This window comes from Mustela nivalis (genome assembly GCF_964662115.1).
Source record: "Mustela nivalis genome assembly, chromosome: 8".
NCBI lineage: Eukaryota > Metazoa > Chordata > Mammalia > Carnivora > Mustelidae > Mustela > Mustela nivalis.
The window spans coordinates 99,501,119-99,517,882 of NC_139027.1; positions in this window are offsets into that span (position 1 = coordinate 99,501,119).

The window sequence follows — 16,764 nt, forward strand, 5'->3', positions numbered from 1 at the left end:
GGTATAAACTTCCAGAATCCTACAGAGTGTAGACTGTCTATTCAATAAATAACTGATATTAAAAATAATCCATAGGTCAAAAGGTCAATTCCTCTGAATTCAATGACAGCCACTTGTAGATCGACTTTCCTGAAGTGTGTGTTTTCCCGTGGAAAAAATAGTAGAATTAGCAGGGAATTCTTTTGATTGCTTTGTATTGAATTTGAAGATTGCTTCTGGGGAAATTCAAATGATAAGGAGAAAAAAACAAGAGGATAAGGTGAAAAACTGAGAACAAGTTGGACTCAGCATGTACAGGAAAACAAAGACAGACCTAGCATTTATGTGCAACTAATTATTGGGAGATCAGGAGGTTAGTCAGAACTATCCACAAATATCACTGTGTGTATTTTAGCCCTGGAGCTCAGTGCATAAATTTTGTTGAACACCCACTTTGAGCATGGCCCTGAATGTGCTGGAAGCTGGCACAACCCATGTGTCCTTGAAGTCACTTTGTAAGAAACGGCATCACATCATCTCTGTAAGGCCATCTTGCAATTTAAAAAGATCCCAGTATGATTTCTCTTGCAAGGTAAAAAAAAAAGTCCTTTTTTGAAAGCAAATCTTCAGTCCTTCATAAATTTGAATTTGGGGGTTCAATTGCAGCAGCTTAATACAATGGAAGTTTCTTTCTCACTCACATAATGCTTCAACAGAGGCATCCTTCCATGTGGTGATTCTGAGACCAGTCTCCTTCCAGCTTGTGGTTTCACCATCCCTTAGAACCTGAAGTTCTCTCTTGATGCTTCTGCTTCCAGCCAGCAGGGGGGAGGAGGGAAAGAGTGTAGCACATCCTGTGGGGGGTTTCTGTGGGCCAGACCCAAAAAGGCATACATCACTTCCACCATTTTTTCATTGGCCAGAAGTCACAGCCAAACTGAACTCAAGGAAGGCTGAGATACGTGCACTTGCTACTTGACAGAGGAAAGGGAAACTGAGTCAGTGAAAAACTCACCAGTGTCTGTCAGACATCCTGAATATCTCCAGTGTGGCTTTCTTAACAGAAGAAAATGCATATGTGTATTAAAATCATAATAGGACAAATTCATTTATTAAGAATGTGCCATTGGAAATTATCTTTAAGGGTCTTAATGGATTTGATTTTCAAACCAATAAACCAACCTATAAAAACAGAAAAGATCCCAGAATTATTTTGGTCAAGTTACTTTGGTTGACACCCTAAGACTATTACCAAGGGCTGCAGCTACTGAACTTTGATTCATGAAACGTAACCTTCTTTAGGAAAGAACTCAACTGATCAAATGTTGAACAAACAGCTGTTCCTAAGCAGCTGAAGAAGGTACTGATTGGAATCATTTCCAAGATGGATTTTCAAGTGGAAAAAAAAAAAAAGCTATGAAACACTACACACAGTACATTACTTGTGTTAGTTTTTGATGATTGTGTAACAAAGCAGGTTTAAAAAAACATAAATTTGGGGCGCCTGGGTGGCTCAGTGACTTAAAGCCTCTGTCTTCAGCTCAGGTCATGATCCAGGGTCCTGGGATCGAGCCCCACATCGGGCTCTTTGCTCAGCGGGGAGCCTGCTTCTCCCCCTCTCTCTGCCTGCCTCTCTGACTACTTGTGATATCTCTCTCAGTCAAATTAAAAAAAAAAATCTTTAAAAAAAACACCCAAAACATAATTTTATTATTTCACAGTTTCCAGGGATCAGTAGTCAGAGTAGGAGTTTGCTAGGTCCTCTGCTGCTCAGGGTCTCCTGACACCATACTGAAATCAAAGTATCAACCAAAACTCCAGATCCCACTTGAGGCTGTTGGGTTGTTGTTGGCAGAATCTGATTCTTGCTGACTCTTAGCTCCCATGGACCATTCTTAGTCCCACCTTCCCCCACAGATGGCAGCCACTGCTTCAAGGCCAGCAGGAGCACTTCCTACTGGTCCACTGTAGTGGAGTCTTGGGTAAGGAGACTTATCTAATCATGGGAATGACATCCTATCATCTTCACCATCAGTTACAGTCAAGGAGAGGATTTCTTGGGGGCCTCCCAGACTACTAGTTATTTTTGACAAACAGGAGAAACATATATGAAATACACATAAAATATATCTTCAGGAATACAGGAGGTACTACAACCAGTTTTGTCTCTGGAAAGCAGAGCTGAAAACCTGGGAACAAAGGAGGGGAATGTCTCTGCTGTCTTTTATTAATCCTGTTTGAATATTTGATCCTATTCATATGTTACCTGTTCACACAAAGTAACTAAGTAGACTAAGAGGAGCTGGTTCAGTGCTTCAGAAGGAGAACTGTTCTCTCAGGAGCCCACAGTGTGGCATTGATCTGTCCCAAGGAAGTTGTCACAGGAAGCTGGGCACATGGCCAGAGCCCTTCCCAGGGTCCTCCTGCCTGAGCCTGTAAGCACTAGCCCTGAGGAAGACTTGCAGCTGTCAAGGGCTTCTCTCCGGGAAAGTCCTTCTAAGTGCTTGTGGCTGGAGCCTTAAATACAAACCAAAGTAGTAAAATAAGGCAACAGAGTCTTATGGGCCCACATCCCTGAGCTCACCGAAGCTGGCTGAAAGATACCTTACATGATCAGGTGCCTCATTTTAAAGAGGCTGTCTTCCTAGATGCAAATCCTTACATCCAATTATTATTATTATTATTATATTTTAGCATCAGTTTCTCAAATTTTAAGTCCTTCCCATAGAGGTATTCAATCCAACTAAGGCTGTGCCCAGGACATGTCCTGTTGACTACTTTGATAATTTATTTGGTTTTCGAATCTGGCTTTGTAGTGATTGTGCCAATGGTAAAGGGAGCAAGAACATTGCCATGGAGTATATAATGCTACAATGGCAGTGTCTTTCTGTGGCTCCAAAACCGTGTGCCAAGAGGGAGCGCAGTTTTTCTTACTTTGTAAACCTAACCACACATAAGAAACAGGGATTTTTAATAACTCCATCCTAAAATGCTTACATACCTGTCGAATTCAGTGACTTAGTATCCAGTGAAAGGACTCCAACCTTACCACCTCTCAGAGATGTTCATAGGAATGGGTGCCGTGTGTCTAAGATAGTCAAGAAGCCACGCAAGTATGCTGCTGGTCTCCATCAAAGATTACGGGAGACAGGATACAGTCAGCAGAAATCCACACCCTGTCTGCTTTTCTCTTAGACACTGATGTGGATGAGGGACAGTAATTGGGAGTGAATTAAAGGAACATCAGGAGGGGCGCCTGGGTGGCTCAGTGGGTTAAAGCCTCTGTCTTCAGCTCAGGTCATGGTCCCAGGGTCCTGGGATCAAGCCCTGCGTCGGGCTTTCTGCTCAGTGGGGAGCCTGCTACCTCCTCTCTCTCTCTGCCTGCCTCTCTGCCTACTTGTGACCTCTGTCTGTCAAATAAATAAATAAAATCTTAAAAAAAAAAAAAAAGAAACATCAGGAAAGCATGGGGAAGTAAACCAACAAGAGGAAGGGAGTCAATAAATGGCATTCTCAAGCAGGTTTCTACAATGGGGGCTCTATCCCTCTGGGTGCCCTCAGGGACAGTGTAGAGAACATGGAGTCCCTGCCCATGGGCGTGGAAACTGGTATTTCTCCACCAACCCCTTTGAGTCATTATTTGAAGACTGCTTCCTAGTATTTAGCCTGCTCTGCACTATAGGCTAGAAAATACCCCAGCAGAGAGGACCAGGTGCCTGCAGATGGAAGGCATGTGCTGAGTGTGTGAGTATGGGGACCGCTGAGGGTACACAGCAGATCAGCAGCCCTGTGCGCAGTACCCTGTTCCTACAAATTAAAAATGAATATTTCCACGTTGGCTGAAATTCAACTCCATGCTTTTTGTTTGCTGGCTTTTTAATCAATAGATTTTATTTTTTAAGAGAAGTTTTACAGAAATGTTTATGGAACCTTTACAGAACATTTATAGCAAGTTTATAGAAAAACTGATGAGAAAGTACAGTTCCCGATAGCCCCTACCCACACTATCCCCTATTATTAGTATTATTATTAGTGTGGTTTATTTGTTACAATTGATGATCCAATATTGATACATTATTAACTGAAGTCTACAGTTTACCTTAGAGTTCATTCTTTGTGTTCTACATTCTATGAGTTTTGATGGCATATGTCCATCATTACTGTATCATAGAGAATTCTCAAAGCTTTTTAAAAACACCATTTTTTGGATGATAGACCTCAATGTGAGACAGGAATCCATCAAAATTCTTGAGGAGAACACAGGCAGCAACCTCTTTAACCCCAGCCACAGCCACTTCTTCCTATAAACATTGCCAAAGGTAAGGGAAGCAAGGGCAAAAATGAACTATTGGGACTTCATCAAGATAAAAAGCTTTTGCACAGTAAAGGAAACGGTCAACAAAACCAAAAAATAACTGACAGAACCCGAAAAGATATTTGCAAATGACATATTAGATGAGGGGCTAGTATCCAAAATCTATAAAGAACATATCAAACTTAGCACCAAAGAACAAAGAATCCAATCAAGAACTGGGTAGAAGACATGAACAGACATTTCTGTAAATAAGACATCCAAACGGCCAACAGACACATGAAAAAGTGCTCCATATCACTTGGCATCAGGGAAATACAAATCAAAACCACAGTGAGATATCACCTCACACCAGTCTGAATGGCTAAACTTAACAAGTCAGGAAATGGCCGGTATTGGTGAGGATATGGAGAAAGGGGAACCTTCCTACACTGTTGGTGGGAATGCAAGCTGGTGTAGCCACTCTGGAAAACAATAAGGAGGTTCCTCAAAAGGATGAAAATAGAGCTACCCTATGACCAAGTAATCACACTACTGGGTATTTGCCTTAAAGATACAAATGTAGGGATCCAAAGGGGCACGTGCACCCAATGCTTATAGCAGCAATGTCCACAATAGCCAAACTATGGAAGAACCTAGATGTCCATTAACAGATGAATGGATAACGAAGATGTGGTATATATATATATATATATATATATATATATATATATATATATAATGAAATACTATGCAGCCATCAAAAACCCTGAAATTTTGTCATTTGCAAGGATGTGGATGGAATTAGAGGGTATTATGGTAAGTGAAATAAATCAATCTACAGGCCCAGGAGAGACACGTCACCAGAACCAACCCTCCTGGTATCCTGATCTCGGACCTCCAGCCTCTAGAACTGTGAAAAATTAATTTTGGTTGTTGAATTAATTTTTGCTGTTGTTTTGTTGTTTTAAGCCATTCCCGGTGGGTGGTATTGTGTGGCTAAAACAGGATCTTTTGAGAAAAAAACAAAACAAAACAAAACAAAACAAGACACCTAGCAAAAACATTCTGTTCTTCTGGAATGAAGAAGACGCTCTGAGGGGCCCGAGGCGATGCCTGGAGCAGGGATTTCTGAGGCGGGGAAAGAGCGGGAGGTGTATCAGCGCCAGCCCGCACTCGGGCAGGGTGGGGGTGGGGGTCCCCAAGCTCTTTTTCCTGCAGCCTGCCAGTCTTGGAGAGGGACACATCAAGCATGCTGTCAAGACAAATCCCCAGCTCCTACGTAAATCACAGAATAAGGCTGTCAGTCATCCTGACTGCATGCCATGTGGCCCTAAAAGGACAACATCCATGAAATGTCACTGTGTCACTGACCGATGACACCCACCATGCCCCCTGCCAAGTCCCCACCCCTTCTCTGGCACCTTCATCATCAACACTATTGTGGTCTCAGTCCTGGCTGCCCGGTGCCATTCTTTTCAAGAAATGTTATCTCTTGACCTGAACCGTAAGAAACAATGCTGAGTTACAAGTGGTCATCGCCATGGATACCTTGGGTGTTGGATTGTGTCCCACACATAACACATCCCCTTTCCTCTCTCTGGTTGTCACTCCTGACAGGCTCTTTAGGAAACCAAGGATCCATTTTGCAAACTCCCACCAGGAATCCTGTGGGCAAGCCCAGTGTGGCAACGGGTGCTCTATTTTTAAAGCCATAAAGACATTTCCTAGAGGAAAGGCAGTGTGCCGTCTGGGCCAGCAGCAGCATGATTGACCATTCCAGGGGTGAAATATGTTTAGAATGAGGTATTCCTTGGAAGACGGTGTCGGGTTTGTTTACTCCAATTGGAAGATAAATGAGCGCCACCCACGTCGAACGTTGGACTCCTCCGGTAGGCTCAGACACAGAGCTTACAAGAAGCTGAAAATACATCCCACCCAGACCCTTCTTGGCTTAGGGCATCCTTTCCCTGGGCCTTAATAAGTCATTAAGTTTCTTGGAATCCAGCAAGTGTCCTTATTATGAGGTTCCCATAAAACCAGCTTCCTGCTGCTCTGAGACCCGTGGATAATGACCCCCGTACATGGAAGTTTGAATACACGTTGATAAAAATCAGATTTTCTGCATGTGATGGATATTAAAAATACCAAACTTTTATGATTTTTGAATGCTAAGCAGTGTCCACAGGGCTGAGGTGACCTTGCGGTGTGCGGGACTGAGAGAATATGGGAGACAGGGCAGACGCCCTCCCTGACTCGCACAGTTAATAATTTGCCAGTTACAGAGGCCGCCCACCCAGCCATGGTTGTGTTTGGTAAACAGTTGTGAAAGCAACAGTTTCCCAGTGGCCTCATCCAGCTGCAGGTGGCCCGCCTTCCCGAGCTTCACAGGAGGCCCAACTGAACCAACCTTCCTCTCGCTTTCTCTCCTGACACCATGTTAATCTAAATTCAAGAACAAAAGCATTCATATTTGTCCTTGTATGTCAAGGATTACCACCATTGAAGGGGGTTTCAATGATCTGCTTGTCACTTTCTTTGCTTCTTAATCTCTTTCTTTCTCTTGCTCAATGGCCTCTCTTACTTTCTCTTCTACTGAAGAAACAAGAGAGGTTTTTTTTTGTTTTTAAGTCTCTCTCTCTCCCCTTTCTAAAAAACTTCAGAAGTTAAAAGGCCAGCTCAGCCCGACCACCTGGGTGGACGTGAGGCTCTGTGGCCAGGCGTCCTGCCCGCAGCCAGCTGTGACATTGTGTCCCGCCAGCTGTGTTAAGGCCCCGCTCCAGGGATTGTGTTGGCCCTGCTGGCAACAGCCTCTTGCCTGGCCAGTGGCCCATTCCCATTGTCCTCCACTTCCCTTATTAATGCTGTTTTGCAAATTACAAAGCACTACAAGTCTGTTAATCACAGTTCACGTCCCATGTGAGGCCACACAGGAGAGGCAGAGCTCGGTGGGGAGGCCCGCTGCCAAGGGTGAATGTCTTGGTGGTGGCCCTTTCATACCCCTAACGAGATCATTACCACTAACTAAATACAAGCCCGGCCTCATGACCCTGTGGGGAGTCAGGGGGGCCCGTGTGGGAAATCAGTATCGTCCCGAACTCCCACTTTGCTGCCTTCCTGTTCTGGAAGCTAACCATGTGATCAAAAGGTCTCTAAGACTTGCTCTGGTTCCCCTAGTCCCTCGGTTTCAGGCATCTGCGTGACACCGCCCCCACCCCCCGCCCTGCTGTGGGTACTAGCTTCAGTCCTGCCCCAGGGTGGCCGGGAACCAGCTCTAACTGGACCACCTGGGAAGCTGACTGTACCTTCCACGGTGCCCACAGAGCCCAGAGACATGCCCAGGTAACCCTCAGTCCTATGTCTGGCCCAACATGGTCTAGATGACAGAGTCCAGGAGGTGGGCCAGGAGTGAGGACTTTGTTGTTCATAAACCATAGGCATCTTTGAGAAGATTGTCATGCGTGTCCTCGGCATAATGTGGCATTTTATTCAGGTCTCACTCGATGTACCTAAACTGAGAGTGAATTTCTTCTTTCACTGGAGATGTGAATATGGCCATGTGCAGCCTCTCTTGTAAGTAAAGATAAAGCACGTGTGTGTGAGTGTGTACAAGCGTGAATGTGTATGAGCATGTGAGTGTGGATGGGTGTCTCTGTGTGTATGAGCATGTGTGGGTATGTGTACCCACCCAGGTGTGGATTTGTGCAAATGGGTAAGGGTGAGCTTGTATGATACATGTATGACAGGGTGTGCACACGTGTGCGTGTGAGGTAGCAAAAGGCTCTCCGGGGCTGTCTGCTGTTCCACAGCAATGGAATTTAAATTCTGCCTACCTGTTTGATGAAGACAACTGCGGTGTGTTGGGTAGAAGACTTCCTGTAGAAGGAAAGAGATGGTGATCAGTGATTTCTCTTTCCCTCTCTCTTTCCTTCTCAAAAGAAGTGAAATGCTGCATCTAAACCCCACTGAGCAGGAGCAGTATTAACTTGAGAAAACGATGAGGGGAGAAGGAAAGAAAAGTCAGGCCCATAGATCGAAAAAGGCGCAAAAATGCAGATGGAGTTGGTGGTGCTTCTTATGAATGACTCCTCCATAAAAGGTAGTACTTATACCCAGGCCAGCCACAAGATTCTGGGATTCGGTTTCATTGATAGCATATTATTGAAAATATTCTTGAAAAAGTTACCGATGAGGCGGCATCAGTTAGATGATTTTCTTTTTCCTCCCTATTTTAAAGTGGTGTCATCAAGCTCCCAAGGGTCTGTGGACGTGGCTTGCATGTGGATTGGCTCCTTCCTCCACTAAAGCATGGCAGTGTTTGGTGTCCTGTTCATGCGACTCTCTGGAGACGTCATCCCTAGTAGCTAACTGCCCCGGAAGCAGGGCTGGAAACAATTTGCAGAGATCGAAACTCAGAACGTTTCACACAAACAGCTCTCATGGCGGAAGATAGCAAAATATTTTTGGTTATCTTGCCTATCCTGGTATGTCCATGCTCCCTGGTGATGAAAAAGCCTCCAAAACAAATCTAACTTCTTTCACGATGCAAGATGAGTTGGAGACTTAGGAAAGTGCTGACTCTTTCTCTGGGAGACCACACAGAACCCCACAGTGGCACCATTGGCTTCAGGAAGGGGCATCTAGAGCATCCCTCTCAGGGCTTATCTAAGATGCTCTCCAATCTTTCTTTCCCTGTCTCTTCAGGGACAGGGGCTCAGCAGGACCCAGAGCACCCCGAGGGGGTGAGGGGCTTGGCCTGGTTATGCGATGCCTACCTGAGCATTGCTTCTCTCTCTGTAAGGTGAGCGTCTGATTGGACCTAAATAATGTGCAAATGGTGGCAGGTCTCCTGAACTCTCCTTAGCCCTCTCGTGAATTCACAGCACCATGTAGGATGTGTTAATTCTGCATCTTCGGAGCATCTCATCACCAACTCTTGCTCTGACCAGAGACGAAGAGAAGGTGAGCTCATGCAAAAAATGACTGTGGTTTCATTGTCCTGGATCAGACTCTGCTAGGAGGGCAGCAACGGGCTGAGCCTTCCCACCCAAAGCATTGGTTTGTGGTTAACAAAACTGCTCAACTTCATGGCCAAAAGGAAGATTCCCCAGGGCTGCTCACTTATTAACCTTCACAGTACACCAGCAATGCTGCATCATTTTCACTTGGATGATGGAATTGGACAGAACTAAATCTTAACCTCTTCCTTGCTCAAACTTAAACAAAAGAGTTTTGTTCTCATAGGTTGTGACAGGGCATTAATGGCAACATGAACCATGAAATTGCTCCTGCGGCCTGTGCCTTCCCACTTTGCTACGTGAGGCTGCAGGAAGCATCTTCAGGCGGAAAGCCACATGTGTTTTAAATAATTATTTAATAAATAAATACCACGTTTTTCATTAACCAAGAGTAGCTTACACCACCCATGACATAGCAAAGCAACATTGCTCTTCACAGTGCGACGGCATTTTTAAAACTTTAAGCTTGCTTCCTCTCCTTGCCTGACAACCTCCGAGGAAATAGCTAAACCAGAACAGATAAGGAAAAGAGTAAAGGTTTTTCATTAAATCCTTTTCAAGTTTTATCTTGGGCATAGGAATTTTCATGAAGTAGAAATACAATTTTCAGGTTCAGGGAACTGGAATATAATTTTGGTCAGTCTTTTAAAGAATATAGCTTTATCTGAGTGGGTTTGTTATTTTATAATGTACAACTACTTAATCTCATGCCAGGCTCCTCTTTGTTCATTTCACTATGGCCACTCCAAGGCCAATCCCACCCCAGGGCCTTTGCATTTGCTGTTCCCTCTGCCTGTCTCTCTTTTCTCCAGATCTCCACTCAGGTCTCAGCTCAAATGCCTTCTATTTGAAAAGGACTTCTGACTACCATAGCACAAGTAGCTCCTAGACCCACTCTGTTGTCTTGGAGGTATTTCCCTCTTTAAATTTTTCTCATCTGACTTTTTTCCTGTGCAGTGTCTGTCTCTATGAAGTCCTCATCCCTTATTGTCTTGGAACAAAAATGCCTGGTACATAGTATGCACTCAAATTTTTGTTGAGAAAATTCTACTTGGAAGATAAGGAAAAGCCACTTGACATTTTTGTTTGGGGCTCACTTGGATATTTCTTGGTTCTCTTTTGAAATTATATTTTATAGTGACATCACTATAAGTCCACTGGAATTGCCCCATGAAATCTGCACATTTACATATATATAAATATAATAATAATATAATATAATATAATAATATAATTATAATAATTATTATAATAATATATTTATATATGATATAGTTTTCAGTATTTTGTGATTATATATGTATATGTAAATGCACGTGTATATAAAATCTTAATATCACTCACCTTTAGTAACCAAATGTCTGCTGTGGTCTTTACCCTCATGTTTTTTATCTAAAAAGCTGAAACCATTTGAAATTCCTCCTACATTAAGAACCCATGAAAACATGTGTTACAAGAGCTTTGAAGAATCATTTCAAAAATCCATTCTACCAAGTTTTTCCTCTCTTCCTCCAGAGTTCTTTTTGCACAAAAGTACCATCTCCCATGCTAAAGTAGGCTTGTAGGGAAATAAAGCTCTTGAGGCTATCACCAGTTCTGACCAACCGTTACCCCCTTTCCTGTGGCTGCACTATCTGCTTGAAAGACAATCACGTTTATTTTCTCTGTTTATATTTCATTTTAGGGTTTTATCTACATTGTTGTTCAACTTTTTCCTGAGTATGAAAAAATTAACATGGTTTGAAAGTCAAATCCCTACTCCAAGGTATCTTAAGAAAAGGGGCATTTCTGGCTCCCATGGCTCCCGCTCTATCCCTCCCCACCCATCCCTCATATCCCCCCACCCTCACCCACCTCTCTTCCACACCATTCTTAACCCACCATCTTCTTCGCCCTGTTCCAAACCATTCCCTGAAGGTAACTAGTCTTGTTTACTAGTCAGGTTTATCTGCCCTGTATTTCTTTCTGCCAAGGAATTGCAAATAAATGTATATTCTCTTATTTCCCACTTTTTCTTACACAAAAAGAGGCAGACTATATATTCTCTTTTGTATTTTGCTTCCTTTAGTAAATGGCATATCCTGGAAATCATTGCAGAGCAGTTCACAGTAAACTTTCTCAATATTTTTTACTGCATTGTGTAGATGGACCACAGTTCATGCAACTACTCTCCTATGAATAAGCTACTAGGAGGTTTTTTGGTATTTTGCAATTATAAACAAGGCTGCAAAAGATAACCTTGTGCGTATGTATTTTTGCATTGTTAAAGATGTTTAAGTTTGTAGAACTGGTATAGCTAGGTCACTGGCCAGTGCCCACTCAGTGTGTTAGCTATGTCTAAGTTCCCCTGCTCCAGAGCTGTAGCAATTTGGATTCTCACCAACTCCTACGAGAGTATCTATTTGTCCCACAGCCTCATTAACAGTGTGTCCTGGAGCTTTTGAATGTTTTTCAATCTCATAGAGGAGAAATGGTGCCAGTGCAATTTTAATTCATGTTTCTCTTGATATGAATCAAGTTGAACATTTTATATTTAAGGACTTTTTTTACATCCTCTTGTGAATTGTCTGCTCATGTCTTTTAGCTATGTTTCTATTCCATGCTAGTCTTTTTCCTTCAAGTATTAATAAGTGTCCCTATGTTAGAGACACCAGCCCTATATCTGTTATATACGTTGAAATCACTTTCTTGAGTTTGACACTTGTCAAACTTTTATTACAATGTATTCTGTCAGGCAAACTTCAAAATTCTTTTACATAGTCACAGTTATCAATGTGTTCCTCTGTGGCCTCCAGATTTGGGGACACAGTTAGAGGGTCTTTCCTTGACGGCAGGTCATGTGGGAACTCATGCATTTGCTCCAAATGCTGGTCTAACTTTATTTTTACATTCAGCTCTCCAATCCTTTCGGATGATTATTCCTGCATCTGGTGTGAGCTTGAGATCTAATTTTATTTTTGTGTAAAACTATTCAGTTCGTCCCAATACCACTGATTAAAAGTCCCATCCTTCGGAGCAAGGAAGGGCAAAAAAGAAAGGGAGGGAGAGTCAGGAAGACAGACCTTAACTCTTTCCTTTGCATGCCCTTCACCCCAATCACATCCCAAAAGAGGATCACTCCCAATAAGGGTGTGCCAGATTTTCAAGGAGTACCACAGAGCAGCTGTTTCTATTCCATTATGAGCTTATGTCCCAGACCCTGGGCTAACATCCAAGTTCAGGTGACCCAGGGAAGGGAGGCTTGGGGTCAGTGGCTCTGAAGTGACAAACAGTTCCTTGCAGATTCAGTAGCATCCAGCTGGTCACAGCCAGCATAACTACTTGCAGGCACCTGCTGATCACTACAGCTTTAGATACAATTGGAAGACTCATAAAGAGCACGAGGGCCCCCAGGCTCCAGGCTGGAAGGCTGTGGCATTGTCTATGAAGAGATTTGTTGCAGGGGACCTTTGTTTCTGCAAGTACCAGGTTTCCTTTTTTTGTGGGACTCATCTCCTCTTTCTGATTTATTTTAGTGTGGAAGTCCCCAGAAGCTTTGACAGTGGAAGCTTCCTGAGGTGTTATGATTTCTGCTTTATTTTGTTACCTGGATTTCTCTGGTAGATCAGAATCCCATTCCAAATGGAACTGTTGTCCAGAACTATGACAGTTCTGCAAGTAGCTAACCTTCCCTGAGGACAACCCTGGCCAGACATTTTGTAGACACTGTCTCCATTACCTTCCCACAACCCCATGAGGATTGCTTAATTATTATATCCATTTTACAGAGGGGAAAACTGAGGTTCAGACAGGTTGCATTACTTGCTGAGGTCATCCAGCAGATGGTGGAGTCGATGGCGGAGTAGAATTTGAAGCTGGCAGCCACCTTCATAACTATCATGCTGCTCCTCAGTGAGACAAGTTTCTCACTGTCACTGTGTTTAATAAGTGAAACAAACAAAAAGTCTAGTGGACTGAAGATGCTGAATTTTCCCTTGCTCATTTCACTAGTGTCAAGAAGTCAATTGTGTCCCCACCAATTTTCACCCCAACTCTGGATTTTATGAATAAACCCAGGCCCACCCAACAGGAGAGTCTGAAAGAAACTGACAGGTTGAACTGTCCACATGACATTTTCAAAAATTCCTACTATGCTTTCCAAAGGTAATGTAAAGGAGAAAAAAATATTTTCTAGGTAGTCCAGGTGCCAGTTATAAGTTTAAAATGCAAATAGTGTGAGCTAACTGCACTTAGAAAGTCCTGATGTATGGCAGAATAATGTTAAATACAAAACGTCCCTCCATCTCTGGCATTCATTTGCCAGTCACATTGTTGGTTAAAAGTAGTCATTTTGAAAGCAGTAATTCATTCTCTACAGTCCTTCCTTAACACAATTTCAGCCTGCAATTTAGATGATAGGAAAATTACAACCTCAGTGCACTATATTATGTGATATAAATGTTATTGCAATTAAGCCTGGTAGGAACACACACACACACACACACACACACACACGCACACAAATACAACTGGCCCATGGTTTAGTCTAAGTAACTATTTCCTATAAACCAAGAGGCTATTGGGCAAAACCTGGAGTGGAAAGAAAGTAGGTAGGAGACACCCAAACACCCAAAAAGTTCTTACCAGCCAGCATCCATTAAAGCTAGAACCACAGAGTGATCCAAAACTCCTTTTCCCTCATCCCCAAAGCCAAGCAGACACTGTGACTTGAACCTTCAAATGTCTTGTTTGTGCCCCGTCTTTTGCACCCCTACAGCCACTTTCCTGGATCAGCCCATCCCATTTTGTTCTAGATCATCACAGTCACTCCCTATCAGTCTTCTTTGCCAATGATCTATTCCCTCCTCAGTTTATTCTTAACATCGTTGTTCAGAAGATGGCTCTCAATCGCAAATCTAGGGAGGTTATCTTCTGGCTCAAACACCTTTGAAAGCTCCCCAACATTGTTCCATGCCAGAGTGTCATTCTCTGTCAGGAATCCACTCCCCAACTCACCTCCCTGAACTTCTCACTTGGATATTCCTTGTCATCCTTTAACAGCTGTTTGAGACTCTTCTCTTCTGAAAATTTCACTCTCCTAATCCCTCAGTGAAAGAAATCTCCCTATTTCTCTATCCCTGTGCCTGTACGTTCATTGCAGTACTTAGTATAGTTGTGTGTGTTCATGGCTGGACACTTCCTGGCAGCAGGGATTACGAGACAATCTGTCCTGTTCCATTTCAGAGCATTCCTGGTATGTTGAAAAATGAGAGGGAAAAAAATCAGGAAATACCAATAAATTTTTCAAAATAGTTTGGGTGTTGTATGATGAATGTCTTCTATTTAATGTTGTTGGGTGAATTTTATGATCATGTGGTTATAGCCTTATTTGGGTACAATGCCAAGAAACTAAATCTTAATTCCTTGTTAAGTGGCAAGTTAGGCCTAATGACTCTCTTGTTGCCCATCTGACCTTCCATACCTCCCTCACCTACCCTTATAGGTCCTAGTTTTCATCTTCACCCCTGCCTGGTGTGAAATATCATAAACAATCAATAAGTGTTAGTTAAATTGAATTTAAAAGAACAAAGATTTCAAACATTAGGTAAATAAAAAGAAATAGTTGTTTATATATAAAATATATATAATATACAATGATATAACTTAATATATTTATCTGTTATCTATCAACATAATAATATATAATGCTATATAATATAATATAATACACAGTATATACATACATGTATTAAATATATGTATGTATATGCATATATAATATATAATACAATTACATATAATATTTCATATTATTATAATATATAATATAACATATATGTTAATCATAAATTTTCTCTCCAGACAAATTAGACAAAGCTAGCACTATGATAAATAAGTTGAAAGGTATAAAATTGCTTAAAAACTCTTAAGAATTTCACCCCATGCACGAAGTCCAAAAAGATTGATCTGATCATCAGGCATTTGTATTTTAACTAGTAATTTAGGGCCCAGGATCCTTCCATCCCTGGGCTCTGCTATCTTCCACATGTAGCTTCTGAAGTTGTCTGCGTCAAGTTAGAAAGAGGGCCAGAGCACAGCTATTTACGAGTGGGAGGTTTCCATTCACATCCCTTTGGCAGAATGCAGTCACATGTGCGCAAGTCACAGCAAGGAGTTCCAGGAAATATAGGAAAGCTGTGTCTAGTAAGATGAGAAGACTGGCTTACCGAGCTTGGAGTCAGTTAAAAAAAAAAAAAAAAAAGTTTTGTGTGTGTGTTTGTTTTTTTTTTTTACATTAAATTGATTCTGCTTACAATGTCCACAATAGCCAAACTATGGAAGGAGCTTAGCCTGTCCATCAACAGATGAATTGATAAAGAAGATGTGTTATACACACACACAATGGAATATTGTATATATATTCCATATACAGTGGAATCATAAAAAATGAAAATCTTGCCATTTGCAATGACGTGGATGGAACTAGAGGGTATTAAGCTAAGTGAAATAAGGCAATCAGAGAAAGACAATTATCATATGATCTCTCTGATATGAGGAATTTGAGAGATAGCGTGGGGGTTCGTTGGGGGAAGGGAGGGAAAAATGAAACAAGATGGGGGCAGGGAGACAAACTATAAGAGACTCTTAATCTCAGGAAACAAACTGAGTGTTGGTGGAGGGTGCCGGGAGGCATAAGGTGGCAGGGTGATGAACATTGGGAGGGTATGTGCTATGGTGAGTGCTGTGAATTGTGTAAGACCGATGGTTTACAGTCCTGTACCCCTGAAACAAATAATACGTTATATGTTAATTAAAAAAAAAAACAAAACTGTGTTTACGCCTCCCAAAACTGGTGCTGGTTACCTTTTATGGCAAAAAGTAATTGCAAATCTTAGTAAAGAAAGCAACAACAGTATAAACTATGATTTCCTGAGTGTTTACTGCATACCAGGCATTATTCTCTGACTACATTGTCCCATTTTTGTTTAGAATAATCTGCAAGGTAGATGTTATGGTCCTTTTATAGTAGATGAAAGAAACTGAAGCTCGGTCAAATTCCAGAGGTCACACAGTGGAGCAGGAATTCAGATTTGTGTCTGACTGAGTTCAGAGCCCAAGGCTTTTCTTTGTTATCATGCACGGTTTCCTAAAAAATTAACCTTCAGAATGGCTGATAAGTTTCCACATATAATACAGTGAATTTCAGAGGGCAACAATATGTAACTTACTAGAGAGAAAAGGAGCGCAGGGAAGATATTCACTTAACCTCTTTCCTTTCAGGTGAGAAGATCAGAGAAGACAGACATCTGATTAGCAATCCAGTCAAATTCACACACCTAGTGCTGACTCGCAGGCTTTCAAGCCACTGTCTTGTCTAAAAAAGTCATGAGAACAACAGATTAAATATAGTTGCATTGTTTGAAAGGGCAGGCACATATGTCCACGTTAGACACTAAACAACTTGCCTTTTGAAGTATATTTTTCCTATGATAGATT